The sequence below is a fragment of the Anomaloglossus baeobatrachus genome, chromosome 4, assembly GCF_048569485.1.
Source record: "Anomaloglossus baeobatrachus isolate aAnoBae1 chromosome 4, aAnoBae1.hap1, whole genome shotgun sequence".
In the NCBI taxonomy this organism is placed as follows: Eukaryota; Metazoa; Chordata; class Amphibia; order Anura; family Aromobatidae; genus Anomaloglossus; species Anomaloglossus baeobatrachus.
In genome coordinates, this window is record NC_134356.1 from 611,104,209 (window position 1) to 611,130,275 (window position 26,067).

Below are 26,067 nucleotides of genomic sequence, written 5' to 3' on the forward strand. Positions count from 1 at the left end.
AAAGTCTCACCAGTTTTACCATGATCTAGTACCATATTGTAAAGGGAAATGCAAAAGATAAATTGTTTTTTTAAGGCTTCTGGGAGCCAAATATTATTTCCTTCATTGGCATCAATAATGTGGAGTGACTACATGATGAAAAGGACATGACAAAGGAAGCCTTGGCTCTCAGCAGAAAAGAAAGAAGCACGTGGTTATGGTTGTTTTCAAGTTGGAGTACAAACTTACAAGACCATTTTTGAAAATGCAATTAAAACGGATAATTGCCTGCTACAGAAAATAGAACCCACGGCATGAACTACCTTGAGAAGCCCCAGTGGCCTAATGGATAAGGCACTGGCCTCCTAAGCCAGGGATTGTGGGTTCAAGTCCCATCTGGGGTGTTTGCTTATCTCTGAAACAGCGCATGGTCTGTCTAATCTTTCTACCAGTTTGAATTTGATCTTGCAAAATTCTCCAAAAAAGAAAGATTGCTACTTTTAATTGAAAGAAGTGTGACCATGCTAAATAATAAAATACGATATTACAAATACAGCATATAAAATATAGCAACAGAGCGTGTGTTCATCCCAGCCAATGCACATGTGCACTTCCTGAAGCAACAGGATGTTTCAGTTTAAAAATGCCCATTGGCCAGTGTGATAAATGTCTCAATTGATTCTTCATAAAGATTGTGATCTGGTAAAAAATGTATTTTCAAACTGTGGAAAAAGCAACAACACAAATCCTGTTTTATCAAATAGTTACATTTCGGAGCAAATTTTTCATTTTAAATTTCTGATTGTTTTTTTTTCATATATGCAATGCTGCAGCCCAGCAGCTGCTCCAGTGGCGCAATCGGTCAGCGCGCGGTACTTATAAAGCAGTAACTGATGAGCTATGCCGAGGTTGTGAGTTCAAGCCTCACCTGGAGCAGACTTTTCTTGTCTTCCTTTGTTATTTTGAACAAATGCGTTAGCCAAAGTTTCTCGAGTTCCATCATGATCTACTTGCACGATTGAGAAGGAAGTTTCCGAGAGATATTTACTTTTTATGGTTTCTTGTTTAATTTATTAATTATTACAAAAGTCTCACCAGTTTTACCATGATCTAGTACCATATTGTAAAGGGAAATGCAAAAGATAAATTGTTTTTTTAAGGCTTCTGGGAGCCAAATATTATTTCCTTCATTGGCATCAATAATGTGGAGTGACTACATGATGAAAAGGACATGACAAAGGAAGCCTTGGCTCTCAGCAGAAAAGAAAGAAGCACGTGGTTATGGTTGTTTTCAAGTTGGAGTACAAACTTACAAGACCATTTTTGAAAATGCAATTAAAACGGATAATTGCCTGCTACAGAAAATAGAACCCACGGCATGAACTACCTTGAGAAGCCCCAGTGGCCTAATGGATAAGGCACTGGCCTCCTAAGCCAGGGATTGTGGGTTCAAGTCCCATCTGGGTTGTTTGCTTATCTCTGAAACAGCGCATGGTCTGTCTAATCTTTCTACCAGTTTGAATTTGATCTTGCAAAATTCTCCAAAAAAGAAAGATTGCTACTTTTAATTGAAAGAAGTGTGACCATGCTAAATAATAAAATACGATATTACAAATACAGCATATAAAATATAGCAACAGAGCGTGTGTTCATCCCAGCCAATGCACATGTGCACTTCCTGAAGCAACAGGATGTTTCAGTTTAAAAATGCCCATTGGCCAGTGTGATAAATGTCTCAATTGATTCTTCATAAAGATTGTGATCTGGTAAAAAATGTATTTTCAAACTGTGGAAAAAGCAACAACACAAATCCTGTTTTATCAAATAGTTACATTTCGGAGCAAATTTTTCATTTTAAATTTCTGATTGTTTTTTTTTCATATATGCAATGCTGCAGCCCAGCAGCTGCTCCAGTGGCGCAATCGGTCAGCGCGCGGTACTTATAAAGCAGTAACTGATGAGCTATGCCGAGGTTGTGAGTTCAAGCCTCACCTGGAGCAGACTTTTCTTGTCTTCCTTTGTTATTTTGAACAAATGCGTTAGCCAAAGTTTCTCGAGTTCCATCATGATCTACTTGCACGATTGAGAAGGAAGTTTCCGAGAGATATTTACTTTTTATGGTTTCTTGTTTAATTTGCTGTATATTACAAAAGTCTCACCAGTTTTACCATGATCTAGTACCATATTGTAAAGGGAAATGTAAAAGATAAATTGTTTTTTTAAGGCTTCTGGGAGCCAAATATTATTTCCTTCATTGGCATCAATAATGTGGAGTGACTACATGATGAAAAGGACATGACAAAGGAAGCCTTGGCTCTCAGCAGAAAAGAAAGAAGCACGTGGTTATGGTTGTTTTCAAGTTGGAGTACAAACTTACAAGACCATTTTTGAAAATGCAATTAAAACGGATAATTGCCTGCTACAGAAAATAGAACCCACGGCATGAACTACCTTGAGAAGCCCCAGTGGCCTAATGGATAAGGCACTGGCCTCCTAAGCCAGGGATTGTGGGTTCAAGTCCCATCTGGGGTGTTTGCTTATCTCTGAAACAGCGCATGGTCTGTCTAATCTTTCTACCAGTTTGAATTTGATCTTGCAAAATTCTCCAAAAAAGAAAGATTGCTACTTTTAATTGAAAGAAGTGTGACCATGCTAAATAATAAAATACGATATTACAAATACAGCATATAAAATATAGCAACAGAGCGTGTGTTCATCCCAGCCAATGCACATGTGCACTTCCTGAAGCAACAGGATGTTTCAGTTTAAAAATGCCCATTGGCCAGTGTGATAAATGTCTCAATTGATTCTTCATAAAGATTGTGATCTGGTAAAAAATGTATTTTCAAACTGTGGAAAAAGCAACAACACAAATCCTGTTTTATCAAATAGTTACATTTCGGAGCAAATTTTTCATTTTAAATTTCTGATTGTTTTTTTTTCATATATGCAATGCTGCAGCCCAGCAGCTGCTCCAGTGGCGCAATCGGTCAGCGCGCGGTACTTATAAAGCAGTAACTGATGAGCTATGCCGAGGTTGTGAGTTCAAGCCTCACCTGGAGCAGACTTTTCTTGTCTTCCTTTGTTATTTTGAACAAATGCGTTAGCCAAAGTTTCTCGAGTTCCATCATGATCTACTTGCACGATTGAGAAGGAAGTTTCCGAGAGATATTTACTTTTTATGGTTTCTTGTTTAATTTGCTGTATATTACAAAAGTCTCACCAGTTTTACCATGATCTAGTACCATATTGTAAAGGGAAATGTAAAAGATAAATTGTTTTTTTAAGGCTTCTGGGAGCCAAATATTATTTCCTTCATTGGCATCAATAATGTGGAGTGACTACATGATGAAAAGGACATGACAAAGGAAGCCCTGGCTCTCAGCAGAAAAGAAAGAAGCACGTGGTTATGGTTGTTTTCAAGTTGGAGTACAAACTTACAAGACCATTTTTGAAAATGCAATTAAAACGGATAATTGCCTGCTACAGAAAAAAGAACCCACGGCATGAACTACCTTGAGAAGCCCCAGTGGCCTAATAGATAAGGCACTGGCCTCCTAAGCCAGGGATTGTGGGTTCAAGTCACATCTGGGGTGTTTGCTTATCTCTGAAACAGCGCATGGTCTGTCTAATCTTTCTACCAGTTTGAATTTGATCTTGCAAAATTCTCCAAAAAAGAAAGATTGCTACTTTTAATTGAAAGAAGTGTGACCATGCTAAATAATAAAATACGATATTACAAATACAGCATATAAAATATAGCAACAGAGCGTGTGTTCATCCCAGCCAATGCACATGTGCACTTCCTGAAGCAACAGGATGTTTCAGTTTAAAAATGCCCATTGGCCAGTGTGATAAATGTCTCAATTGATTCTTCATAAAGATTGTGATCTGGTAAAAAATGTATTTTCAAACTGTGGAAAAAGCAACAACACAAATCCTGTTTTATCAAATAGTTACATTTCGGAGCAAATTTTTCATTTTAAATTTCTGATTGTTTTTTTTTCATATATGCAATGCTGCAGCTCAGCAGCTGCTCCAGTGGTGCAATCAGTCAGCGCGCGGTACTTATAAAGCAGTAACTGATGAGCTATGCCGAGGTTGTGAGTTCAAGCCTCACCTGGAGAAGACTTTTCTTGTCTTCCTTTGTTATTTTGAACAAATGCGTTAGCCAAAGTTTCTCGAGTTCCATCATGATCTACTTGCACGATTGAGAAGGAAGTTTCCGAGAGATATTTACTTTTTATGGTTTCTTGTTTAATTTGCTGTATATTACAAAAGTCTCACCAGTTTTACCATGATCTAGTACCATATTGTAAAGGGAAATGTAAAAGATAAATTGTTTTTTTCAGGCTTCTGGGAGCCAAATATTATTTCCTTCATTGGCATCAATAATGTGGAGTGACTACATGATGAAAAGGACATGACAAAGGAAGCCCTGGCTCTCAGCAGAAAAGAAAGAAGCACGTGGTTATGGTTGTTTTCAAGTTGGAGTACAAACTTACAAGACCATTTTTGAAAATGCAATTAAAACGGATAATTGCCTGCTACAGAAAAAAGAACCCACGGCATGAACTACCTTGAGAAGCCCCAGTGGCCTAATGGATAAGGCACTGGCCTCCTAAGCCAGGGATTGTGGGTTCAAGTCCCATCTGGGGTGTTTGCTTATCTCTGAAACAGCGCATGGTCTGTCTAATCTTTCTACCAGTTTGAATTTGATCTTGCAAAATTCTCCAAAAAAGAAAGATTGCTACTTTTAATTGAAAGAAGTGTGACCATGCTAAATAATAAAATACGATATTACAAATACAGCATATAAAATATAGCAACAGAGCGTGTGTTCATCCCAGCCAATGCACATGTGCACTTCCTGAAGCAACAGGATGTTTCAGTTTAAAAATGCCCATTGGCCAGTGTGATAAATGTCTCAATTGATTCTTCATAAAGATTGTGATCTGGTAAAAAATGTATTTTCAAACTGTGGAAAAAGCAACAACACAAATCCTGTTTTATCAAATAGTTACATTTCGGAGCAAATTTTTCAATTTAAATTTCTGATTGTTTTTTTTTCATATATGCAATGCTGCAGCTCAGCAGCTGCTCCAGTGGCGCAATCGGTCAGCGCGCGGTACTTATAAAGCAGTAACTGATGAGCTATGCCGAGGTTGTGAGTTCAAGCCTCACCTGGAGCAGAATTTTTTTGTCTTCCTTTGTTATTTTGAACAAATGCGTTAGCCAAAGTTTCTCGAGTTCCATCATGATCTACTTGCACGATTGAGAAGGAAGTTTCCGAGAGATATTTACTTTTTATGGTTTCTTGTTTAATTTGCTGTATATTACAAAAGTCTCACCAGTTTTACCATGATCTAGTACCATATTGTAAAGGGAAATGTAAAAGATAAATTGTTTTTTTAAGGCTTCTGGGAGCCAAATATTATTTCCTTCATTGGCATCAATAATGTGGAGTGACTACATGATGAAAAGGACATGACAAAGGAAGCCCTGGCTCTCAGCAGAAAAGAAAGAAGCACGTGGTTATGGTTGTTTTCAAGTTGGAGTACAAACTTACAAGACCATTTTTGAAAATGCAATTAAAACGGATAATTGCCTGCTACAGAAAAAAGAACCCACGGCATGAACTACCTTGAGAAGCCCCAGTGGCCTAATGGATAAGGCACTGGCCTCCTAAGCCAGGGATTGTGGGTTCAAGTCCCATCTGGGGTGTTTGCTTATCTCTGAAACAGCGCATGGTCTGTCTAATCTTTCTACCAGTTTGAATTTGATCTTGCAAAATTCTCCAAAAAAGAAAGATTGCGACTTTTAATTGAAAGAAGTGTGACCATGCTAAATAATAAAATACGATATTACAAATACAGCATATAAAATATAGCAACAGAGCGTGTGTTCATCCCAGCCAATGCACACGTGCACTTCCTGAAGCAACAGGATGTTTCAGTTTAAAAATGCCCATTGGCCAGTGTGATAAATGTCTCAATTGATTCTTCATAAAGATTGTGATCTGGTAAAAAATGTATTTTCAAACTGTGGAAAAAGCAACAACACAAATCCTGTTTTATCAAATAGTTACATTTCGGAGCAAATTTTTCATTTTAAATTTCTGATTGTTTTTTTTTCATATATGCAATGCTGCAGCTCAGCAGCTGCTCCAGTGGCGCAATCGGTCAGCGCGCAGTACTTATAAAGCAGTAACTGATGAGCTATGCCGAGGTTGTGAGTTCAAGCCTCACCTGGAGCAGACTTTTCTTGTCTTCCTTTGTTATTTTGAACAAATGCGTTAGCCAAAGTTTCTCGAGTTCCATCATGATCTACTTGCACGATTGAGAAGGAAGTTTCCGAGAGATATTTACTTTTTATGGTTTCTTGTTTAATTTGCTGTATATTACAAAAGTCTCACCAGTTTTACCATGATCTAGTACCATATTGTAAAGGGAAATGCAAAAGATAAATTGTTTTTTTAAGGCTTCTGGGAGCCAAATATTATTTCCTTCATTGGCATCAATAATGTGGAGTGACTACATGATGAAAAGGACATGACAAAGGAAGCCCTGGCTCTCAGCAGAAAAGAAAGAAGCACGTGGTTATGGTTGTTTTCAAGTTGGAGTACAAACTTACAAGACCATTTTTGAAAATGCAATTAAAACGGATAATTGCCTGCTACAGAAAATAGAACCCACGGCATGAACTACCTTGAGAAGCCCCAGTGGCCTAATGGATAAGGCACTGGCCTCCTAAGCCAGGGATTGTGGGTTCAAGTCCCATCTGGGGTGTTTGCTTATCTCTGAAACAGCGCATGGTCTGTCTAATCTTTCTACCAGTTTGAATTTGATCTTGCAAAATTCTCAAAAAAAGAAAGATTGCTACTTTTAATTGAAAGAAGTGTGACCATGCTAAATAATAAAATACGATATTACAAATACAGCATATAAAATATAGCAACAGAGCGTGTGTTCATCCCAGCCAATGCACATGTGCACTTCCTGAAGCAACAGGATGTTTCAGTTTAAATATGCCCATTGGCCAGTGTGATAAATGTCTCAATTGATTCTTCATAAAGATTGTGATCTGGTAAAAAATGTATTTTCAAACTGTGGAAAAAGCAACAACACAAATCCTGTTTTATCAAATAGTTACATTTCGGAGCAAATTTTTCATTTTAAATTTCTGATTGTTTTTTTTTCATATATGCAATGCTGCAGCCCAGCAGCTGCTCCAGTGGCGCAATCGGTCAGCGCGCGGTACTTATAAAGCAGTAACTGATGAGCTATGCTGAGGTTGTGAGTTCAAGCCTCACCTGGAGCAGACTTTTCTTGTCTTCCTTTGTTATTTTGAACAAATGCGTTAGCCAAAGTTTCTCGAGTTCCATCATGATCTACTTGCACGATTGAGAAGGAAGTTTCCGAGAGATATTTACTTTTTATGGTTTCTTGTTTAGTTTGCTGTATATTACAAAAGTCTCACCAGTTTTACCATGATCTAGTACCATATTGTAAAGGGAAATGTAAAAGATAAATTGTTTTTTTAAGGCTTCTGGGAGCCAAATATTATTTCCTTCATTGGCATCAATAATGTGGAGTGACTACATGATGAAAAGGACATGACAAAGGAAGCCCTGGCTCTCAGCAGAAAAGAAAGAAGCACGTGGTTATGGTTGTTTTCAAGTTGGAGTACAAACTTACAAGACCATTTTTGAAAATGCAATTAAAACGGATAATTGCCTGCTACAGAAAATAGAACCCACGGCATGAACTACCTTGAGAAGCCCCAGTGGCCTAATGGATAAGGCACTGGCCTCCTAAGCCAGGGATTGTGGGTTCAAGTCCCATCTGGGGTGTTTGCTTATCTCTGAAACAGCGCATGGTCTGTCTAATCTTTCTACCAGTTTGAATTTGATCTTGCAAAATTCTCCAAAAAAGAAAGATTGCTACTTTTAATTGAAAGAAGTGTGACCATGCTAAATAATAAAATACGATATTACAAATACAGCATATAAAATATAGCAACAGAGCGTGTGTTCATCCCAGCCAATGCACATGTGCACTTCCTGAAGCAACAGGATGTTTCAGTTTAAAAATGCCCATTGGCCAGTGTGATAAATGTCTCAATTGATTCTTCATAAAGATTGTGATCTGGTAAAAAATGTATTTTCAAACTGTGGAAAAATCAACAACACAAATCCTGTTTTATCAAATAGTTACATTTCGGAGCAAATTTTTCATTTTAAATTTCTGATTGTTTTTTTTTCATATATGCAATGTTGCAGCCCAGCAGCTGCTCCAGTGGCGCAATCGGTCAGCGCGCGGTACTTATAAAGCAGTAACTGATGAGCTATGCCGAGGTTGTGAGTTCAAGCCTCACCTGGAGCAGACTTTTCTTGTCTTCCTTTGTTATTTTGAACAAATGCGTTAGCCAAAGTTTCTCGAGTTCCATCATGATCTACTTGCACGATTGAGAAGGAAGTTTCCGAGAGATATTTACTTTTTATGGTTTCTTGTTTAATTTGCTGTATATTACAAAAGTCTCACCAGTTTTACCATGATCTAGTACCATATTGTAAAGGGAAATGTAAAAGATAAATTGTTTTTTTAAGGCTTCTGGGAGCCAAATATTATTTCCTTCATTGGCATCAATAATGTGGAGTGACTACATGATGAAAAGGACATGACAAAGGAAGCCTTGGCTCTCAGCAGAAAAGAAAGAAGCACGTGGTTATGGTTGTTTTCAAGTTGGAGTACAAACTTACAAGACCATTTTTGAAAATGCAATTAAAACGGATAATTGCCTGCTACAGAAAATAGAACCCACGGCATGAACTACCTTGAGAAGCCCCAGTGGCCTAATGGATAAGGCACTGGCCTCCTAAGCCAGGGATTGTGGGTTCAAGTCCCATCTGGGGTGTTTGCTTATCTCTGAAACAGCGCATGGTCTGTCTAATCTTTCTACCAGTTTGAATTTGATCTTGCAAAATTCTCAAAAAAAGAAAGATTGCTACTTTTAATTGAAAGAAGTGTGACCATGCTAAATAATAAAATACGATATTACAAATACAGCATATAAAATATAGCAACAGAGCGTGTGTTCATCCCAGCCAATGCACATGTGCACTTCCTGAAGCAACAGGATGTTTCAGTTTAAATATGCCCATTGGCCAGTGTGATAAATGTCTCAATTGATTCTTCATAAAGATTGTGATCTGGTAAAAAATGTATTTTCAAACTGTGGAAAAAGCAACAACACAAATCCTGTTTTATCAAATAGTTACATTTCGGAGCAAATTTTTCATTTTAAATTTCTGATTGTTTTTTTTTCATATATGCAATGCTGCAGCCCAGCAGCTGCTCCAGTGGCGCAATCGGTCAGCGCGCGGTACTTATAAAGCAGTAACTGATGAGCTATGCTGAGGTTGTGAGTTCAAGCCTCACCTGGAGCAGACTTTTCTTGTCTTCCTTTGTTATTTTGAACAAATGCGTTAGCCAAAGTTTCTCGAGTTCCATCATGATCTACTTGCACGATTGAGAAGGAAGTTTCCGAGAGATATTTACTTTTTATGGTTTCTTGTTTAGTTTGCTGTATATTACAAAAGTCTCACCAGTTTTACCATGATCTAGTACCATATTGTAAAGGGAAATGTAAAAGATAAATTGTTTTTTTAAGGCTTCTGGGAGCCAAATATTATTTCCTTCATTGGCATCAATAATGTGGAGTGACTACATGATGAAAAGGACATGACAAAGGAAGCCCTGGCTCTCAGCAGAAAAGAAAGAAGCACGTGGTTATGGTTGTTTTCAAGTTGGAGTACAAACTTACAAGACCATTTTTGAAAATGCAATTAAAACGGATAATTGCCTGCTACAGAAAATAGAACCCACGGCATGAACTACCTTGAGAAGCCCCAGTGGCCTAATGGATAAGGCACTGGCCTCCTAAGCCAGGGATTGTGGGTTCAAGTCCCATCTGGGGTGTTTGCTTATCTCTGAAACAGCGCATGGTCTGTCTAATCTTTCTACCAGTTTGAATTTGATCTTGCAAAATTCTCCAAAAAAGAAAGATTGCTACTTTTAATTGAAAGAAGTGTGACCATGCTAAATAATAAAATACGATATTACAAATACAGCATATAAAATATAGCAACAGAGCGTGTGTTCATCCCAGCCAATGCACATGTGCACTTCCTGAAGCAACAGGATGTTTCAGTTTAAAAATGCCCATTGGCCAGTGTGATAAATGTCTCAATTGATTCTTCATAAAGATTGTGATCTGGTAAAAAATGTATTTTCAAACTGTGGAAAAATCAACAACACAAATCCTGTTTTATCAAATAGTTACATTTCGGAGCAAATTTTTCATTTTAAATTTCTGATTGTTTTTTTTTCATATATGCAATGTTGCAGCCCAGCAGCTGCTCCAGTGGCGCAATCGGTCAGCGCGCGGTACTTATAAAGCAGTAACTGATGAGCTATGCCGAGGTTGTGAGTTCAAGCCTCACCTGGAGCAGACTTTTCTTGTCTTCCTTTGTTATTTTGAACAAATGCGTTAGCCAAAGTTTCTCGAGTTCCATCATGATCTACTTGCACGATTGAGAAGGAAGTTTCCGAGAGATATTTACTTTTTATGGTTTCTTGTTTAATTTGCTGTATATTACAAAAGTCTCACCAGTTTTACCATGATCTAGTACCATATTGTAAAGGGAAATGTAAAAGATAAATTGTTTTTTTAAGGCTTCTGGGAGCCAAATATTATTTCCTTCATTGGCATCAATAATGTGGAGTGACTACATGATGAAAAGGACATGACAAAGGAAGCCTTGGCTCTCAGCAGAAAAGAAAGAAGCACGTGGTTATGGTTGTTTTCAAGTTGGAGTACAAACTTACAAGACCATTTTTGAAAATGCAATTAAAACGGATAATTGCCTGCTACAGAAAATAGAACCCACGGCATGAACTACCTTGAGAAGCTCCAGTGGCCTAATGGATAAGGCACTTCGCTCCTAAGCCAGGGATTGTGGGTTCAAGTCCCATCTGGGGTGTTTGCTTATCTCTGAAACAGCGCATGGTCTGTCTAATCTTTCTACCAGTTTGAATTTGAGCTTGCAAAATTCTCCAAAAAAGAAAGATTGCTACTTTTAATTGAAAGAAGTGTGACCATGCTAAATAATAAAATACGATATTACAAATACAGCATATAAAATATAGCAACAGAGCGTGTGTTCATCCCAGCCAATGCACATGTGCACTTCCTGAAGCAACAGGATGTTTCAGTTTAAAAATGCCCATTGGCCAGTGTGATAAATGTCTCAATTGATTCTTCATAAAGATTGTGATCTGGTAAAAAATGTATTTTCAAACTGTGGAAAAAGCAACAACACAAATCCTGTTTTATCAAATAGTTACATTTCGGAGCAAATTTTTCATTTTAAATTTCTGATTGTTTTTTTTTCATATATGCAATGCTGCAGCCCAGCAGCTGCTCCAGTGGCGCAATCGGTCAGCGCGCGGTACTTATAAAGCAGTAACTGATGAGCTATGCCGAGGTTGTGAGTTCAAGCCTCACCTGGAGCAGACTTTTCTTGTCTTCCTTTGTTATTTTGAACAAATGCGTTAGCCAAAGTTTCTCGAGTTCCATCATGATCTACTTGCACGATTGAGAAGGAAGTTTCCGAGAGATATTTACTTTTTATGGTTTCTTGTTTAATTTGCTGTATATTACAAAAGTCTCACCAGTTTTACCATGATCTAGTACCATATTGTAAAGGGAAATGTAAAAGATAAATTGTTTTTTTAAGGCTTCTGGGAGCCAAATATTATTTCCTTCATTGGCATCAATAATGTGGAGTGACTACATGATGAAAAGGACATGACAAAGGAAGCCCTGGCTCTCAGCAGAAAAGAAAGAAGCACGTGGTTATGGTTGTTTTCAAGTTGGAGTACAAACTTACAAGACCATTTTTGAAAATGCAATTAAAACGGATAATTGCCTGCTACAGAAAATAGAACCCACGGCATGAGCTACCTTGAGAAGCCCCAGTGGCCTAATGGATAAGGCACTGGCCTCCTAAGCCAGGGATTGTGGGTTCAAGTCCCATCTGGGGTGTTTGCTTATCTCTGAAACAGCGCATGGTCTGTCTAATCTTTCTACCAGTTTGAATTTGATCTTGCAAAAGTCTCCAAAAAAGAAAGATTGCTACTTTTAATTGAAAGAAGTGTGACCATGCTAAATAATAAAATACGATATTACAAATACAGCATATAAAATATAGCAACAGAGCGTGTGTTCATCCCAGCCAATGCACATGTGCACTTCCTGAAGCAACAGGATGTTTCAGTTTAAAAATGCCCATTGGCCAGTGTGATAAATGTCTCAATTGATTCTTCATAAAGATTGTGATCTGGTAAAAAATGTATTTTCAAACTGTGGAAAAAGCAACAACACAAATCCTGTTTTATCAAATAGTTACATTTCGGAGCAAATTTTTCATTTTAAATTTCTGATTGTTTTTTTTTCATATATGCAATGCTGCAGCTCAGCAGCTGCTCCAGTGGCGCAATCGGTCAGCGCGCAGTACTTATAAAGCAGTAACTGATGAGCTATGCCGAGGTTGTGAGTTCAAGCCTCACCTGGAGCAGACTTTTCTTGTCTTCCTTTGTTATTTTGAACAAATGCGTTAGCCAAAGTTTCTCGAGTTCCATCATGATCTACTTGCACGATTGAGAAGGAAGTTTCCGAGAGATATTTACTTTTTATGGTTGCTTGTTTAATTTGCTGTATATTACAAAAGTCTCACCAGTTTTACCATGATCTAGTACCATATTGTAAAGGGAAATGCAAAAGATAAATTGTTTTTTTAAGGCTTCTGGGAGCCAAATATTATTTCCTTCATTGGCATCAATAATGTGGAGTGACTACATGATGAAAAGGACATGACAAAGGAAGCCCTGGCTCTCAGCAGAAAAGAAAGAAGCACGTGGTTATGGTTGTTTTCAAGTTGGAGTACAAACTTACAAGACCATTTTTGAAAATGCAATTAAAACGGATAATTGCCTGCTACAGAAAATAGAACCCACGGCATGAACTACCTTGAGAAGCCCCAGTGGCCTAATGGATAAGGCACTGGCCTCCTAAGCCAGGGATTGTGGGTTCAAGTCCCATCTGGGGTGTTTGCTTATCTCTGAAACAGCGCATGGTCTGTCTAATCTTTCTACCAGTTTGAATTTGATCTTGCAAAATTCTCCAAAAAAGAAAGATTGCTACTTTTAATTGAAAGAAGTGTGACCATGCTAAATAATAAAATACGATATTACAAATACAGCATATAAAATATAGCAACAGAGCGTGTGTTCATCCCAGCCAATGCACATGTGCACTTCCTGAAGCAACAGGATGTTTCAGTTTAAATATGCCCATTGGCCAGTGTGATAAATGTCTCAATTGATTCTTCATAAAGATTATGATCTGGTAAAAAATGTATTTTCAAACTGTGGAAAAAGCAACAACACAAATCCTGTTTTATCAAATAGTTACATTTCGGAGCAAATTTTTCATTTTAAATTTCTGATTGTTTTTTTTTCATATATGCAATGCTGCAGCCCAGCAGCTGCTCCAGTGGCGCAATCGGTCAGCGCGCGGTACTTATAAAGCAGTAACTGATGAGCTATGCTGAGGTTGTGAGTTCAAGCCTCACCTGGAGCAGACTTTTCTTGTCTTCCTTTGTTATTTTGAACAAATGCGTTAGCCAAAGTTTCTCGAGTTCCATCATGATCTACTTGCACGATTGAGAAGGAAGTTTCCGAGAGATATTTACTTTTTATGGTTTCTTGTTTAATTTGCTGTTTATTACAAAAGTCTCACCAGTTTTACCATGATCTAGTACCATATTGTAAAGGGAAATGTAAAAGATAAATTGTTTTTTTAAGGCTTCTGGGAGCCAAATATTATTTCCTTCATTGGCATCAATAATGTGGAGTGACTACATGATGAAAAGGACATGACAAAGGAAGCCCTGGCTCTCAGCAGAAAAGAAAGAAGCACGTGGTTATGGTTGTTTTCAAGTTGGAGTACAAACTTACAAGACCATTTTTGAAAATGCAATTAAAACGGATAATTGCCTGCTACAGAAAATAGAACCCACGGCATGAACTACCTTGAGAAGCCCCAGTGGCCTAATGGATAAGGCACTGGCCTCCTAAGCCAGGGATTGTGGGTTCAAGTCCCATCTGGGGTGTTTGCTTATCTCTGAAACAGCGCATGGTCTGTCTAATCTTTCTACCAGTTTGAATTTGATCTTGCAAAATTCTCCAAAAAAGAAAGATTGCTACTTTTAATTGAAAGAAGTGTGACCATGCTAAATAATAAAATACGATATTACAAATACAGCATATAAAATATAGCAACAGAGCGTGTGTTCATCCCAGCCAATGCACATGTGCACTTCCTGAAGCAACAGGATGTTTCAGTTTAAAAATGCCCATTGGCCAGTGTGATAAATGTCTCAATTGATTCTTCATAAAGATTGTGATCTGGTAAAAAATGTATTTTCAAACTGTGGAAAAAGCAACAACACAAATCCTGTTTTATCAAATAGTTACATTTCGGAGCAAATTTTTCATTTTAAATTTCTGATTGTTTTTTTTTCATATATGCAATGCTGCAGCCCAGCAGCTGCTCCAGTGGCGCAATCGGTCAGCGCGCGGTACTTATAAAGCAGTAACTGATGAGCTATGCCGAGGTTGTGAGTTCAAGCCTCACCTGGAGCAGACTTTTCTTGTCTTCCTTTGTTATTTTGAACAAATGCGTTAGCCAAAGTTTCTCGAGTTCCATCATGATCTACTTGCACGATTGAGAAGGAAGTTTCCGAGAGATATTTACTTTTTATGGTTTCTTGTTTAATTTGCTGTATATTACAAAAGTCTCACCAGTTTTACCATGATCTAGTACCATATTGTAAAGGGAAATGTAAAAGATAAATTGTTTTTTTAAGGCTTCTGGGAGCCAAATATTATTTCCTTCATTGGCATCAATAATGTGGAGTGACTACATGATGAAAAGGACATGACAAAGGAAGCCCTGGCTCTCAGCAGAAAAGAAAGAAGCACGTGGTTATGGTTGTTTTCAAGTTGGAGTACAAACTTACAAGACCATTTTTGAAAATGCAATTAAAACGGATAATTGCCTGCTACAGAAAATAGAACCCACGGCATGAACAAACTTGAGAAGCCCCAGTGGCCTAATGGATAAGGCACTGGCCTCCTAAGCCAGGGATTGTGGGTTCAAGTCCCATCTGGGGTGTTTGCTTATCTCTGAAACAGCGCATGGTCTGTCTAATCTTTCTACCAGTTTGAATTTGATCTTGCAAAATTCTCCAAAAAAGAAAGATTGCTACTTTTAATTGAAAGAAGTGTGACCATGCTAAATAATAAAATACGATATTACAAATACAGCATATAAAATATAGCAACAGAGCGTGTGTTCATCCCAGCCAATACACATGTGCACTTCCTGAAGCAACAGGATGTTTCAGTTTAAAAATGCCCATTGGCCAGTGTGATAAATGTCTCAATTGATTCTTCATAAAGATTGTGATCTGGTAAAAAATGTATTTTCAAACTGTGGAAAAAGCAACAACACAAATCCTGTTTTATCAAATAGTTACATTTCGGAGCAAATTTTTCATTTTAAATTTCTGATTGTTTTTTTTTCATATATGCAATGCTGCAGCCCAGCAGCTGCTCCAGTGGCGCAATCGGTCAGCGCGCGGTACTTATAAAGCAGTAACTGATGAGCTATGCCGAGGTTGTGAGTTCAAGCCTCACCTGGAGCAGACTTTTCTTGTCTTCCTTTGTTATTTTGAACAAATGCGTTAGCCAAAGTTTCTCGAGTTCCATCATGATCTACTTGCACGATTGAGAAGGAAGTTTCCGAGAGATATTTACTTTTTATGGTTTCTTGTTTAATTTGCTGTATATTACAAAAGTCTCACCAGTTTTACCATGATCTAGTACCATATTGTAAAGGGAAATGTAAAAGATAAATTGTTTTTTTAAGGCTTCTGGGAGCCAAATATTATTTCCTTCATTGGCATCAATAATGTGGAGTGACTACATGATGAAAAGGACATGACAAAGGAAGCCTTGGCTCTCAGCAGAAAAGAAAGAAGCACGTGGTTATGGTTGTTTTCAAGTTGGAGTACAAACTTACAAGACCATTTTTGAAAATGCAATTAAAACGGATAATTGCCTGCTACAGAAAATAGAACCCACGGCATGAACTACCTTGAGAAGCCCCAGTGGCCTAATGGATAAGGCACTGGCCTCCTAAGCCAGGGATTGTGGGTTCAAGTCCCATCTGGGGTGTTTGCTTATCTCTGAAACAGCGCATGGTCTGTCTAATCTTTCTACCAGTTTGAATTTGATCTTGCAAAATTCTCCAAAAAAGAAAGATTGCTACTTTTAATTGAAAGAAGTGTGACCATGCTAAATAATAAAATACGATATTACAAATACAGCATATAAAATATAGCAACAGAGCGTGTGTTCATCCCAGCCAATACACATGTGCACTTCCTGAAGCAACAGGATGTTTCAGTTTAAAAATGCCCATTGGCCAGTGTGATAAATGTCTCAATTGATTCTTCATAAAGATTGTGATCTGGTAAAAAATGTATTTTCAAACTGTGGAAAAAGCAACAACACAAATCCTGTTTTATCAAATAGTTACATTTCGGAGCAAATTTTTCATTTTAAATTTCTGATTGTTTTTTTTTCATATATGCAATGCTGCAGCCCAGCAGCTGCTCCAGTGGCGCAATCGGTCAGCGCGCGGTACTTATAAAGCAGTAACTGATGAGCTATGCCGAGGTTGTGAGTTCAAGCCTCACCTGGAGCAGACTTTTCTTGTCTTCCTTTGTTATTTTGAACAAATGCGTTAGCCAAAGTTTCTCGAGTTCCATCATGATCTACTTGCACGATTGAGAAGGAAGTTTCCGAGAGATATTTACTTTTTATGGTTTCTTGTTTAATTTGCTGTATATTACAAAAGTCTCACCAGTTTTACCATGATCTAGTACCATATTGTAAAGGGAAATGTAAAAGATAAATTGTTTTTTTAAGGCTTCTGGGAGCCAAATATTATTTCCTTCATTGGCATCAATAATGTGGAGTGACTACATGATGAAAAGGACATGACAAAGGAAGCCTTGGCTCTCAGCAGAAAAGAAAGAAGCACGTGGTTATGGTTGTTTTCAAGTTGGAGTACAAACTTACAAGACCATTTTTGAAAATGCAATTAAAACGGATAATTGCCTGCTACAGAAAATAGAACCCACGGCATGAACTAACTTGAGAAGCCCCAGTGGCCTAATGGATAAGGCACTGGCCTCCTAAGCCAGGGATTGTGGGTTCAAGTCCCATCTGGGGTGTTTGCTTATCTCTGAAACAGCGCATGGTCTGTCTAATCTTTCTACCAGTTTGAATTTGATCTTGCAAAATTCTCCAAAAAAGAAAGATTGCTACTTTTAATTGAAAGAAGTGTGACCATGCTAAATAATAAAATACGATATTACAAATACAGCATATAAAATATAGCAACAGAGCGTGTGTTCATCCCAGCCAATGCACATGTGCACTTCCTGAAGCAACAGGATGTTTCAGTTTAAAAATGCCCATTGGCCAGTGTGATAAATGTCTCAATTGATTCTTCATAAAGATTGTGATCTGGTAAAAAATGTATTTTCAAACTGTGGAAAAAGCAACAACACAAATCCTGTTTTATCAAATAGTTACATTTCGGAGCAAATTTTTCATTTTAAATTTCTGATTGTTTTTTTTTCATATATGCAATGCTGCAGCCCAGCAGCTGCTCCAGTGGCGCAATCGGTCAGCGCGCGGTACTTATAAAGCAGTAACTGATGAGCTATGCCGAGGTTGTGAGTTCAAGCCTCACCTGGAGCAGACTTTTCTTGTCTTCCTTTGTTATTTTGAACAAATGCGTTAGCCAAAGTTTCTCGAGTTCCATCATGATCTACTTGCACGATTGAGAAGGAAGTTTCCGAGAGATATTTACTTTTTATGGTTTCTTGTTTAATTTGCTGTATATTACAAAAGTCTCACCAGTTTTACCATGATCTAGTACCATATTGTAAAGGGAAATGCAAAAGATAAATTGTTTTTTTAAGGCTTCTGGGAGCCAAATATTATTTCCTTCATTGGCATCAATAATGTGGAGTGACTACATGATGAAAAGGACATGACAAAGGAAGCCTTGGCTCTCAGCAGAAAAGAAAGAAGCACGTGGTTATGGTTGTTTTCAAGTTGGAGTACAAACTTACAAGACCATTTTTGAAAATGCAATTAAAACGGATAATTGCCTGCTACAGAAAATAGAACCCACGGCATGAACTACCTTGAGAAGCCCCAGTGGCCTAATGGATAAGGCACTGGCCTCCTAAGCCAGGGATTGTGGGTTCAAGTCCCATCTGGGGTGTTTGCTTATCTCTGAAACAGCGCATGGTCTGTCTAATCTTTCTACCAGTTTGAATTTGATCTTGCAAAATTCTCCAAAAAAGAAAGATTGCTACTTTTAATTGAAAGAAGTGTGACCATGCTAAATAATAAAATACGATATTACAAATACAGCATATAAAATATAGCAACAGAGCGTGTGTTCATCCCAGCCAATGCACATGTGCACTTCCTGAAGCAACAGGATGTTTCAGTTTAAAAATGCCCATTGGCCAGTGTGATAAATGTCTCAATTGATTCTTCATAAAGATTGTGATCTGGTAAAAAATGTATTTTCAAACTGTGGAAAAAGCAACAACACAAATCCTGTTTTATCAAATAGTTACATTTCGGAGCAAATTTTTCATTTTAAATTTCTGATTGTTTTTTTTTCATATATGCAATGCTGCAGCCCAGCAGCTGCTCCAGTGGCGCAATCGGTCAGCGCGCGGTACTTATAAAGCAGTAACTGATGAGCTATGCCGAGGTTGTGAGTTCAAGCCTCACCTGGAGCAGACTTTTCTTGTCTTCCTTTGTTATTTTGAACAAATGCGTTAGCCAAAGTTTCTCGAGTTCCATCATGATCTACTTGCACGATTGAGAAGGAAGTTTCCGAGAGATATTTACTTTTTATGGTTTCTTGTTTAATTTGCTGTATATTACAAAAGTCTCACCAGTTTTACCATGATCTAGTACCATATTGTAAAGGGAAATGTAAAAGATAAATTGTTTTTTTAAGGCTTCTGGGAGCCAAATATTATTTCCTTCATTGGCATCAATAATGTGGAGTGACTACATGATGAAAAGGACATGACAAAGGAAGCCCTGGCTCTCAGCAGAAAAGAAAGAAGCACGTGGTTATGGTTGTTTTCAAGTTGGAGTACAAACTTACAAGACCATTTTTGAAAATGCAATTAAAACGGATAATTGCCTGCTACAGAAAATAGAACCCACGGCATGAACTACCTTGAGAAGCCCCAGTGGCCTAATGGATAAGGCACTGGCCTCCTAAGCCAGGGATTGTGGGTTCAAGTCCCATCTGGGGTGTTTGCTTATCTCTGAAACAGCGCATGGTCTGTCTAATCTTTCTACCAGTTTGAATTTGATCTTGCAAAATTCTCCAAAAAAGAAAGATTGCTACTTTTAATTGAAAGAAGTGTGACCATGCTAAATAATAAAATACGATATTACAAATACAGCATATAAAATATAGCAACAGAGCGTGTGTTCATCCCAGCCAATACACATGTGCACTTCCTGAAGCAACAGGATGTTTCAGTTTAAAAATGCCCATTGGCCAGTGTGATAAATGTCTCAATTGATTCTTCATAAAGATTGTGATCTGGTAAAAAATGTATTTTCAAACTGTGGAAAAAGCAACAACACAAATCCTGTTTTATCAAATAGTTACATTTCGGAGCAAATTTTTCATTTTAAATTTCTGATTGTTTTTTTTTCATATATGCAATGCTGCAGCCCAGCAGCTGCTCCAGTGGCGCAATCGGTCAGCGCGCGGTACTTATAAAGCAGTAACTGATGAGCTATGCCGAGGTTGTGAGTTCAAGCCTCACCTGGAGCAGACTTTTCTTGTCTTCCTTTGTTATTTTGAACAAATGCGTTAGCCAAAGTTTCTCGAGTTCCATCATGATCTACTTGCACGATTGAGAAGGAAGTTTCCGAGAGATATTTACTTTTTATGGTTTCTTGTTTAATTTGCTGTATATTACAAAAGTCTCACCAGTTTTACCATGATCTAGTACCATATTGTAAAGGGAAATGTAAAAGATAAATTGTTTTTTTAAGGCTTCTGGGAGCCAAATATTATTTCCTTCATTGGCATCAATAATGTGGAGTGACTACATGATGAAAAGGACATGACAAAGGAAGCCCTGGCTCTCAGCAGAAAAGAAAGAAGCACGTGGTTATGGTTGTTTTCAAGTTGGAGTACAAACTTACAAGACCATTTTTGAAAATGCAATTAAAACGGATAATTGCCTGCTACAGAAAATAGAACCCACGGCATGAACTACCTTGAGAAGCCCCAGTGGCCTAATGGATAAGGCACTGGCCTCCTAAGCCAGGGATTGTGGGTTCAAGTCCCGTCTGGGGTGTTTGCTTATCTCTGAAACAGCGCATGGTCTGTCTAATCTTTCTACCAGTTTGAATTTGATCTTGCAAAATTCTCCAAAAAAGAAAGATTGCTACTTTTAATTGAAAGAAGTGTGACCATGCTAAATAATAAAATACGATATTACAAATACAGCATATAAAATATAGCAACAGAGCGTGTGTTCATCCCAGCCAATACACATGTGCACTTCCTGAAGCAACAGGATGTTTCAGTTTAAAAATGCCCATTGGCCAGTGTGAGAAATGTCTCAATTGATTCTTCATAAAGATTGTGATCTGGTAAAAAATGTATTTTCAAACTGTGGAAAAAGCAACAACACAAATCCTGTTTTATCAAATAGTTACATTTCGGAGCAAATTTTTCATTTTAAATTTCTGATTGTTTTTTTTTCATATATGCAATGCTGCAGCCCAGCAGCTGCTCCAGTGGCGCAATCGGTCAGCGCGCGGTACTTATAAAGCAGTAACTGATGAGCTATGCCGAGGTTGTGAGTTCAAGCCTCACCTGGAGCAGACTTTTCTTGTCTTCCTTTGTTATTTTGAACAAATGCGTTAGCCAAAGTTTCTCGAGTTCCATCATGATCTACTTGCACGATTGAGAAGGAAGTTTCCGAGAGATATTTACTTTTTATGGTTTCTTGTTTAATTTGCTGTATATTACAAAAGTCTCACCAGTTTTACCATGATCTAGTACCATATTGTAAAGGGAAATGTAAAAGATAAATTGTTTTTTTAAGGCTTCTGGGAGCCAAATATTATTTCCTTCATTGGCATCAATAATGTGGAGTGACTACATGATGAAAAGGACATGACAAAGGAAGCCTTGGCTGTCAGCAGAAAAGAAAGAAGCACGTGGTTATGGTTGTTTTCAAGTTGGAGTACAAACTTACAAGACCATTTTTGAAAATGCAATTAAAACGGATAATTGCCTGCTACAGAAAATAGAACCCACGGCATGAACTACCTTGAGAAGCCCCAGTGGCCTAATGGATAAGGCACTGGCCTCCTAAGCCAGGGATTGTGGGTTCAAGTCCCATCTGGGGTGTTTGCTTATCTCTGAAACAGCGCATGGTCTGTCTAATCTTTCTACCAGTTTGAATTTGATCTTGCAAAATTCTCCAAAAAAGAAAGATTGCTACTTTTAATTGAAAGAAGTGTGACCATGCTAAATAATAAAATACGATATTACAAATACAGCATATAAAATATAGCAACAGAGCGTGTGTTCATCCCAGCCAATGCACATGTGCACTTCCTGAAGCAACAGGATGTTTCAGTTTAAAAATGCCCATTGGCCAGTGTGATAAATGTCTCAATTGATTCTTCATAAAGATTGTGATCTGGTAAAAAATGTATTTTCAAACTGTGGAAAAAGCAACAACACAAATCCTGTTTTATCAAATAGTTACATTTCGGAGCAAATTTTTCATTTTAAATTTCTGATTGTTTTTTTTTCATATATGCAATGCTGCAGCCCAGCAGCTGCTCCAGTGGCGCAATCGGTCAGCGCGCGGTACTTATAAAGCAGTAACTGATGAGCTATGCCGAGGTTGTGAGTTCAAGCCTCACCTGGAGCAGACTTTTCTTGTCTTCCTTTGTTATTTTGAACAAATGCGTTAGCCAAAGTTTCTCGAGTTCCATCATGATCTACTTGCACGATTGAGAAGGAAGTTTCCGAGAGATATTTACTTTTTATGGTTTCTTGTTTAATTTGCTGTATATTACAAAAGTCTCACCAGTTTTACCATGATCTAGTACCATATTGTAAAGGGAAATGCAAAAGATAAATTGTTTTTTTAAGGCTTCTGGGAGCCAAATATTATTTCCTTCATTGGCATCAATAATGTGGAGTGACTACATGATGAAAAGGACATGACAAAGGAAGCCTTGGCTCTCAGCAGAAAAGAAAGAAGCACGTGGTTATGGTTGTTTTCAAGTTGGAGTACAAACTTACAAGACCATTTTTGAAAATGCAATTAAAACGGATAATTGCCTGCTACAGAAAATAGAACCCACGGCATGAACTACCTTGAGAAGCCCCAGTGGCCTAATGGATAAGGCACTGGCCTCCTAAGCCAGGGATTGTGGGTTCAAGTCCCATCTGGGGTGTTTGCTTATCTCTGAAACAGCGCATGGTCTGTCTAATCTTTCTACCAGTTTGAATTTGATCTTGCAAAATTCTCCAAAAAAGAAAGATTGCTACTTTTAATTGAAAGAAGTGTGACCATGCTAAATAATAAAATACGATATTACAAATACAGCATATAAAATATAGCAACAGAGCGTGTGTTCATCCCAGCCAATGCACATGTGCACTTCCTGAAGCAACAGGATGTTTCAGTTTAAAAATGCCCATTGGCCAGTGTGATAAATGTCTCAATTGATTCTTCATAAAGATTGTGATCTGGTAAAAAATGTATTTTCAAACTGTGGAAAAAGCAACAACACAAATCCTGTTTTATCAAATAGTTACATTTCGGAGCAAATTTTTCATTTTAAATTTCTGATTGTTTTTTTTTCATATATGCAATGCTGCAGCCCAGCAGCTGCTCCAGTGGCGCAATCGGTCAGCGCGCGGTACTTATAAAGCAGTAACTGATGAGCTATGCCGAGGTTGTGAGTTCAAGCCTCACCTGGAGCAGACTTTTCTTGTCTTCCTTTGTTATTTTGAACAAATGCGTTAGCCAAAGTTTCTCGAGTTCCATCATGATCTACTTGCACGATTGAGAAGGAAGTTTCCGAGAGATATTTACTTTTTATGGTTTCTTGTTTAATTTGCTGTATATTACAAAAGTCTCACCAGTTTTACCATGATCTAGTACCATATTGTAAAGGGAAATGTAAAAGATAAATTGTTTTTTTAAGGCTTCTGGGAGCCAAATATTATTTCCTTCATTGGCATCAATAATGTGGAGTGACTACATGATGAAAAGGACATGACAAAGGAAGCCCTGGCTCTCAGCAGAAAAGAAAGAAGCACGTGGTTATGGTTGTTTTCAAGTTGGAGTACAAACTTACAAGACCATTTTTGAAAATGCAATTAAAACGGATAATTGCCTGCTACAGAAAATAGAACCCACGGCATGAACAAACTTGAGAAGCCCCAGTGGCCTAATGGATAAGGCACTGGCCTCCTAAGCCAGGGATTGTGGGTTCAAGTCCCATCTGGGGTGTTTGCTTATCTCTGAAACAGCGCATGGTCTGTCTAATCTTTCTACCAGTTTGAATTTGATCTTGCAAAATTCTCCAAAAAAGAAAGATTGCTACTTTTAATTGAAAGAAGTGTGACCATGCTAAATAATAAAATACGATATTACAAATACAGCATATAAAATATAGCAACAGAGCGTGTGTTCATCCCAGCCAATACACATGTGCACTTCCTGAAGCAACAGGATGTTTCAGTTTAAAAATGCCCATTGGCCAGTGTGATAAATGTCTCAATTGATTCTTCATAAAGATTGTGATCTGGTAAAAAATGTATTTTCAAACTGTGGAAAAAGCAACAACACAAATCCTGTTTTATCAAATAGTTACATTTCGGAGCAAATTTTTCATTTTAAATTTCTGATTGTTTTTTTTTCATATATGCAATGCTGCAGCCCAGCAGCTGCTCCAGTGGCGCAATCGGTCAGCGCGCGGTACTTATAAAGCAGTAACTGATGAGCTATGCCGAGGTTGTGAGTTCAAGCCTCACCTGGAGCAGACTTTTCTTGTCTTCCTTTGTTATTTTGAACAAATGCGTTAGCCAAAGTTTCTCGAGTTCCATCATGATCTACTTGCACGATTGAGAAGGAAGTTTCCGAGAGATATTTACTTTTTATGGTTTCTTGTTTAATTTGCTGTATATTACAAAAGTCTCACCAGTTTTACCATGATCTAGTACCATATTGTAAAGGGAAATGTAAAAGATAAATTGTTTTTTTAAGGCTTCTGGGAGCCAAATATTATTTCCTTCATTGGCATCAATAATGTGGAGTGACTACATGATGAAAAGGACATGACAAAGGAAGCCTTGGCTCTCAGCAGAAAAGAAAGAAGCACGTGGTTATGGTTGTTTTCAAGTTGGAGTACAAACTTACAAGACCATTTTTGAAAATGCAATTAAAACGGATAATTGCCTGCTACAGAAAATAGAACCCACGGCATGAACTACCTTGAGAAGCCCCAGTGGCCTAATGGATAAGGCACTGGCCTCCTAAGCCAGGGATTGTGGGTTCAAGTCCCATCTGGGGTGTTTGCTTATCTCTGAAACAGCGCATGGTCTGTCTAATCTTTCTACCAGTTTGAATTTGATCTTGCAAAATTCTCCAAAAAAGAAAGATTGCTACTTTTAATTGAAAGAAGTGTGACCATGCTAAATAATAAAATACGATATTACAAATACAGCATATAAAATATAGCAACAGAGCGTGTGTTCATCCCAGCCAATACACATGTGCACTTCCTGAAGCAACAGGATGTTTCAGTTTAAAAATGCCCATTGGCCAGTGTGATAAATGTCTCAATTGATTCTTCATAAAGATTGTGATCTGGTAAAAAATGTATTTTCAAACTGTGGAAAAAGCAACAACACAAATCCTGTTTTATCAAATAGTTACATTTCGGAGCAAATTTTTCATTTTAAATTTCTGATTGTTTTTTTTTCATATATGCAATGCTGCAGCCCAGCAGCTGCTCCAGTGGCGCAATCGGTCAGCGCGCGGTACTTATAAAGCAGTAACTGATGAGCTATGCCGAGGTTGTGAGTTCAAGCCTCACCTGGAGCAGACTTTTCTTGTCTTCCTTTGTTATTTTGAACAAATGCGTTAGCCAAAGTTTCTCGAGTTCCATCATGATCTACTTGCACGATTGAGAAGGAAGTTTCCGAGAGATATTTACTTTTTATGGTTTCTTGTTTAATTTGCTGTATATTACAAAAGTCTCACCAGTTTTACCATGATCTAGTACCATATTGTAAAGGGAAATGTAAAAGATAAATTGTTTTTTTAAGGCTTCTGGGAGCCAAATATTATTTCCTTCATTGGCATCAATAATGTGGAGTGACTACATGATGAAAAGGACATGACAAAGGAAGCCTTGGCTCTCAGCAGAAAAGAAAGAAGCACGTGGTTATGGTTGTTTTCAAGTTGGAGTACAAACTTACAAGACCATTTTTGAAAATGCAATTAAAACGGATAATTGCCTGCTACAGAAAATAGAACCCACGGCATGAACTAACTTGAGAAGCCCCAGTGGCCTAATGGATAAGGCACTGGCCTCCTAAGCCAGGGATTGTGGGTTCAAGTCCCATCTGGGGTGTTTGCTTATCTCTGAAACAGCGCATGGTCTGTCTAATCTTTCTACCAGTTTGAATTTGATCTTGCAAAATTCTCCAAAAAAGAAAGATTGCTACTTTTAATTGAAAGAAGTGTGACCATGCTAAATAATAAAATACGATATTACAAAT

At 37.8% G+C, this 26,067-nt stretch overlaps 46 non-coding genes across 46 annotated transcripts; all 46 read left to right on the forward strand.

Moving 5' to 3' along the window:
* The first annotated feature begins 310 nt into the window (after window positions 1-310).
* Window positions 311-383, forward strand: TRNAR-CCU (transfer RNA arginine (anticodon CCU)). The gene has a single exon. It is a non-coding gene; the product is annotated as a tRNA-Arg (tRNA).
* Window positions 384-822: 439 nt separating this feature from the next.
* TRNAI-UAU (transfer RNA isoleucine (anticodon UAU)) lies at window positions 823-915 on the forward strand. Its single transcript is given in 2 exon segments — window positions 823-860; window positions 880-915. It is a non-coding gene; the product is annotated as a tRNA-Ile (tRNA).
* Window positions 916-1,374: 459 nt separating this feature from the next.
* On the forward strand, window positions 1,375-1,453 carry TRNAR-CCU (transfer RNA arginine (anticodon CCU)). The gene has a single exon. It is a non-coding gene; the product is annotated as a tRNA-Arg (tRNA).
* A 433-nt stretch (window positions 1,454-1,886) lies between these two features.
* Window positions 1,887-1,979, forward strand: TRNAI-UAU (transfer RNA isoleucine (anticodon UAU)). The gene is given in 2 exon segments: window positions 1,887-1,924; window positions 1,944-1,979. It is a non-coding gene; the product is annotated as a tRNA-Ile (tRNA).
* A 459-nt stretch (window positions 1,980-2,438) lies between these two features.
* On the forward strand, window positions 2,439-2,511 carry TRNAR-CCU (transfer RNA arginine (anticodon CCU)). The gene has a single exon. It is a non-coding gene; the product is annotated as a tRNA-Arg (tRNA).
* Window positions 2,512-2,950: 439 nt separating this feature from the next.
* Window positions 2,951-3,043, forward strand: TRNAI-UAU (transfer RNA isoleucine (anticodon UAU)). The gene is given in 2 exon segments: window positions 2,951-2,988; window positions 3,008-3,043. It is a non-coding gene; the product is annotated as a tRNA-Ile (tRNA).
* Window positions 3,044-4,566: 1,523 nt separating this feature from the next.
* Window positions 4,567-4,639, forward strand: TRNAR-CCU (transfer RNA arginine (anticodon CCU)). Its single transcript has one exon. It is a non-coding gene; the product is annotated as a tRNA-Arg (tRNA).
* A 439-nt stretch (window positions 4,640-5,078) lies between these two features.
* TRNAI-UAU (transfer RNA isoleucine (anticodon UAU)) lies at window positions 5,079-5,171 on the forward strand. Its single transcript is given in 2 exon segments — window positions 5,079-5,116; window positions 5,136-5,171. It is a non-coding gene; the product is annotated as a tRNA-Ile (tRNA).
* A 459-nt stretch (window positions 5,172-5,630) lies between these two features.
* Window positions 5,631-5,703, forward strand: TRNAR-CCU (transfer RNA arginine (anticodon CCU)). The gene has a single exon. It is a non-coding gene; the product is annotated as a tRNA-Arg (tRNA).
* Window positions 5,704-6,142: 439 nt separating this feature from the next.
* Window positions 6,143-6,235, forward strand: TRNAI-UAU (transfer RNA isoleucine (anticodon UAU)). Its single transcript is given in 2 exon segments — window positions 6,143-6,180; window positions 6,200-6,235. It is a non-coding gene; the product is annotated as a tRNA-Ile (tRNA).
* A 459-nt stretch (window positions 6,236-6,694) lies between these two features.
* Window positions 6,695-6,767, forward strand: TRNAR-CCU (transfer RNA arginine (anticodon CCU)). The gene has a single exon. It is a non-coding gene; the product is annotated as a tRNA-Arg (tRNA).
* A 439-nt stretch (window positions 6,768-7,206) lies between these two features.
* TRNAI-UAU (transfer RNA isoleucine (anticodon UAU)) lies at window positions 7,207-7,299 on the forward strand. Its single transcript is given in 2 exon segments — window positions 7,207-7,244; window positions 7,264-7,299. It is a non-coding gene; the product is annotated as a tRNA-Ile (tRNA).
* Window positions 7,300-7,758: 459 nt separating this feature from the next.
* Window positions 7,759-7,831, forward strand: TRNAR-CCU (transfer RNA arginine (anticodon CCU)). Its single transcript has one exon. It is a non-coding gene; the product is annotated as a tRNA-Arg (tRNA).
* A 439-nt stretch (window positions 7,832-8,270) lies between these two features.
* Window positions 8,271-8,363, forward strand: TRNAI-UAU (transfer RNA isoleucine (anticodon UAU)). The gene is given in 2 exon segments: window positions 8,271-8,308; window positions 8,328-8,363. It is a non-coding gene; the product is annotated as a tRNA-Ile (tRNA).
* A 459-nt stretch (window positions 8,364-8,822) lies between these two features.
* On the forward strand, window positions 8,823-8,895 carry TRNAR-CCU (transfer RNA arginine (anticodon CCU)). The gene has a single exon. It is a non-coding gene; the product is annotated as a tRNA-Arg (tRNA).
* Window positions 8,896-9,334: 439 nt separating this feature from the next.
* Window positions 9,335-9,427, forward strand: TRNAI-UAU (transfer RNA isoleucine (anticodon UAU)). The gene is given in 2 exon segments: window positions 9,335-9,372; window positions 9,392-9,427. It is a non-coding gene; the product is annotated as a tRNA-Ile (tRNA).
* Window positions 9,428-9,886: 459 nt separating this feature from the next.
* TRNAR-CCU (transfer RNA arginine (anticodon CCU)) lies at window positions 9,887-9,959 on the forward strand. The gene has a single exon. It is a non-coding gene; the product is annotated as a tRNA-Arg (tRNA).
* A 439-nt stretch (window positions 9,960-10,398) lies between these two features.
* TRNAI-UAU (transfer RNA isoleucine (anticodon UAU)) lies at window positions 10,399-10,491 on the forward strand. The gene is given in 2 exon segments: window positions 10,399-10,436; window positions 10,456-10,491. It is a non-coding gene; the product is annotated as a tRNA-Ile (tRNA).
* A 971-nt stretch (window positions 10,492-11,462) lies between these two features.
* TRNAI-UAU (transfer RNA isoleucine (anticodon UAU)) lies at window positions 11,463-11,555 on the forward strand. Its single transcript is given in 2 exon segments — window positions 11,463-11,500; window positions 11,520-11,555. It is a non-coding gene; the product is annotated as a tRNA-Ile (tRNA).
* A 459-nt stretch (window positions 11,556-12,014) lies between these two features.
* On the forward strand, window positions 12,015-12,087 carry TRNAR-CCU (transfer RNA arginine (anticodon CCU)). Its single transcript has one exon. It is a non-coding gene; the product is annotated as a tRNA-Arg (tRNA).
* A 439-nt stretch (window positions 12,088-12,526) lies between these two features.
* Window positions 12,527-12,619, forward strand: TRNAI-UAU (transfer RNA isoleucine (anticodon UAU)). Its single transcript is given in 2 exon segments — window positions 12,527-12,564; window positions 12,584-12,619. It is a non-coding gene; the product is annotated as a tRNA-Ile (tRNA).
* A 459-nt stretch (window positions 12,620-13,078) lies between these two features.
* Window positions 13,079-13,151, forward strand: TRNAR-CCU (transfer RNA arginine (anticodon CCU)). The gene has a single exon. It is a non-coding gene; the product is annotated as a tRNA-Arg (tRNA).
* Window positions 13,152-13,590: 439 nt separating this feature from the next.
* TRNAI-UAU (transfer RNA isoleucine (anticodon UAU)) lies at window positions 13,591-13,683 on the forward strand. The gene is given in 2 exon segments: window positions 13,591-13,628; window positions 13,648-13,683. It is a non-coding gene; the product is annotated as a tRNA-Ile (tRNA).
* A 459-nt stretch (window positions 13,684-14,142) lies between these two features.
* TRNAR-CCU (transfer RNA arginine (anticodon CCU)) lies at window positions 14,143-14,215 on the forward strand. The gene has a single exon. It is a non-coding gene; the product is annotated as a tRNA-Arg (tRNA).
* Window positions 14,216-14,654: 439 nt separating this feature from the next.
* Window positions 14,655-14,747, forward strand: TRNAI-UAU (transfer RNA isoleucine (anticodon UAU)). Its single transcript is given in 2 exon segments — window positions 14,655-14,692; window positions 14,712-14,747. It is a non-coding gene; the product is annotated as a tRNA-Ile (tRNA).
* Window positions 14,748-15,206: 459 nt separating this feature from the next.
* On the forward strand, window positions 15,207-15,279 carry TRNAR-CCU (transfer RNA arginine (anticodon CCU)). Its single transcript has one exon. It is a non-coding gene; the product is annotated as a tRNA-Arg (tRNA).
* A 439-nt stretch (window positions 15,280-15,718) lies between these two features.
* Window positions 15,719-15,811, forward strand: TRNAI-UAU (transfer RNA isoleucine (anticodon UAU)). Its single transcript is given in 2 exon segments — window positions 15,719-15,756; window positions 15,776-15,811. It is a non-coding gene; the product is annotated as a tRNA-Ile (tRNA).
* Window positions 15,812-16,270: 459 nt separating this feature from the next.
* TRNAR-CCU (transfer RNA arginine (anticodon CCU)) lies at window positions 16,271-16,343 on the forward strand. Its single transcript has one exon. It is a non-coding gene; the product is annotated as a tRNA-Arg (tRNA).
* Window positions 16,344-16,782: 439 nt separating this feature from the next.
* Window positions 16,783-16,875, forward strand: TRNAI-UAU (transfer RNA isoleucine (anticodon UAU)). The gene is given in 2 exon segments: window positions 16,783-16,820; window positions 16,840-16,875. It is a non-coding gene; the product is annotated as a tRNA-Ile (tRNA).
* A 459-nt stretch (window positions 16,876-17,334) lies between these two features.
* On the forward strand, window positions 17,335-17,407 carry TRNAR-CCU (transfer RNA arginine (anticodon CCU)). The gene has a single exon. It is a non-coding gene; the product is annotated as a tRNA-Arg (tRNA).
* Window positions 17,408-17,846: 439 nt separating this feature from the next.
* TRNAI-UAU (transfer RNA isoleucine (anticodon UAU)) lies at window positions 17,847-17,939 on the forward strand. The gene is given in 2 exon segments: window positions 17,847-17,884; window positions 17,904-17,939. It is a non-coding gene; the product is annotated as a tRNA-Ile (tRNA).
* A 459-nt stretch (window positions 17,940-18,398) lies between these two features.
* TRNAR-CCU (transfer RNA arginine (anticodon CCU)) lies at window positions 18,399-18,471 on the forward strand. The gene has a single exon. It is a non-coding gene; the product is annotated as a tRNA-Arg (tRNA).
* A 439-nt stretch (window positions 18,472-18,910) lies between these two features.
* TRNAI-UAU (transfer RNA isoleucine (anticodon UAU)) lies at window positions 18,911-19,003 on the forward strand. The gene is given in 2 exon segments: window positions 18,911-18,948; window positions 18,968-19,003. It is a non-coding gene; the product is annotated as a tRNA-Ile (tRNA).
* A 459-nt stretch (window positions 19,004-19,462) lies between these two features.
* Window positions 19,463-19,535, forward strand: TRNAR-CCU (transfer RNA arginine (anticodon CCU)). The gene has a single exon. It is a non-coding gene; the product is annotated as a tRNA-Arg (tRNA).
* A 439-nt stretch (window positions 19,536-19,974) lies between these two features.
* TRNAI-UAU (transfer RNA isoleucine (anticodon UAU)) lies at window positions 19,975-20,067 on the forward strand. Its single transcript is given in 2 exon segments — window positions 19,975-20,012; window positions 20,032-20,067. It is a non-coding gene; the product is annotated as a tRNA-Ile (tRNA).
* Window positions 20,068-20,526: 459 nt separating this feature from the next.
* On the forward strand, window positions 20,527-20,599 carry TRNAR-CCU (transfer RNA arginine (anticodon CCU)). The gene has a single exon. It is a non-coding gene; the product is annotated as a tRNA-Arg (tRNA).
* Window positions 20,600-21,038: 439 nt separating this feature from the next.
* On the forward strand, window positions 21,039-21,131 carry TRNAI-UAU (transfer RNA isoleucine (anticodon UAU)). Its single transcript is given in 2 exon segments — window positions 21,039-21,076; window positions 21,096-21,131. It is a non-coding gene; the product is annotated as a tRNA-Ile (tRNA).
* A 459-nt stretch (window positions 21,132-21,590) lies between these two features.
* Window positions 21,591-21,663, forward strand: TRNAR-CCU (transfer RNA arginine (anticodon CCU)). The gene has a single exon. It is a non-coding gene; the product is annotated as a tRNA-Arg (tRNA).
* Window positions 21,664-22,102: 439 nt separating this feature from the next.
* Window positions 22,103-22,195, forward strand: TRNAI-UAU (transfer RNA isoleucine (anticodon UAU)). Its single transcript is given in 2 exon segments — window positions 22,103-22,140; window positions 22,160-22,195. It is a non-coding gene; the product is annotated as a tRNA-Ile (tRNA).
* A 459-nt stretch (window positions 22,196-22,654) lies between these two features.
* TRNAR-CCU (transfer RNA arginine (anticodon CCU)) lies at window positions 22,655-22,727 on the forward strand. The gene has a single exon. It is a non-coding gene; the product is annotated as a tRNA-Arg (tRNA).
* A 439-nt stretch (window positions 22,728-23,166) lies between these two features.
* On the forward strand, window positions 23,167-23,259 carry TRNAI-UAU (transfer RNA isoleucine (anticodon UAU)). The gene is given in 2 exon segments: window positions 23,167-23,204; window positions 23,224-23,259. It is a non-coding gene; the product is annotated as a tRNA-Ile (tRNA).
* A 459-nt stretch (window positions 23,260-23,718) lies between these two features.
* On the forward strand, window positions 23,719-23,791 carry TRNAR-CCU (transfer RNA arginine (anticodon CCU)). Its single transcript has one exon. It is a non-coding gene; the product is annotated as a tRNA-Arg (tRNA).
* Window positions 23,792-24,230: 439 nt separating this feature from the next.
* TRNAI-UAU (transfer RNA isoleucine (anticodon UAU)) lies at window positions 24,231-24,323 on the forward strand. Its single transcript is given in 2 exon segments — window positions 24,231-24,268; window positions 24,288-24,323. It is a non-coding gene; the product is annotated as a tRNA-Ile (tRNA).
* A 459-nt stretch (window positions 24,324-24,782) lies between these two features.
* Window positions 24,783-24,855, forward strand: TRNAR-CCU (transfer RNA arginine (anticodon CCU)). The gene has a single exon. It is a non-coding gene; the product is annotated as a tRNA-Arg (tRNA).
* Window positions 24,856-25,294: 439 nt separating this feature from the next.
* Window positions 25,295-25,387, forward strand: TRNAI-UAU (transfer RNA isoleucine (anticodon UAU)). The gene is given in 2 exon segments: window positions 25,295-25,332; window positions 25,352-25,387. It is a non-coding gene; the product is annotated as a tRNA-Ile (tRNA).
* A 459-nt stretch (window positions 25,388-25,846) lies between these two features.
* TRNAR-CCU (transfer RNA arginine (anticodon CCU)) lies at window positions 25,847-25,919 on the forward strand. The gene has a single exon. It is a non-coding gene; the product is annotated as a tRNA-Arg (tRNA).
* The last annotated feature ends 148 nt before the right edge of the window (window positions 25,920-26,067 follow it).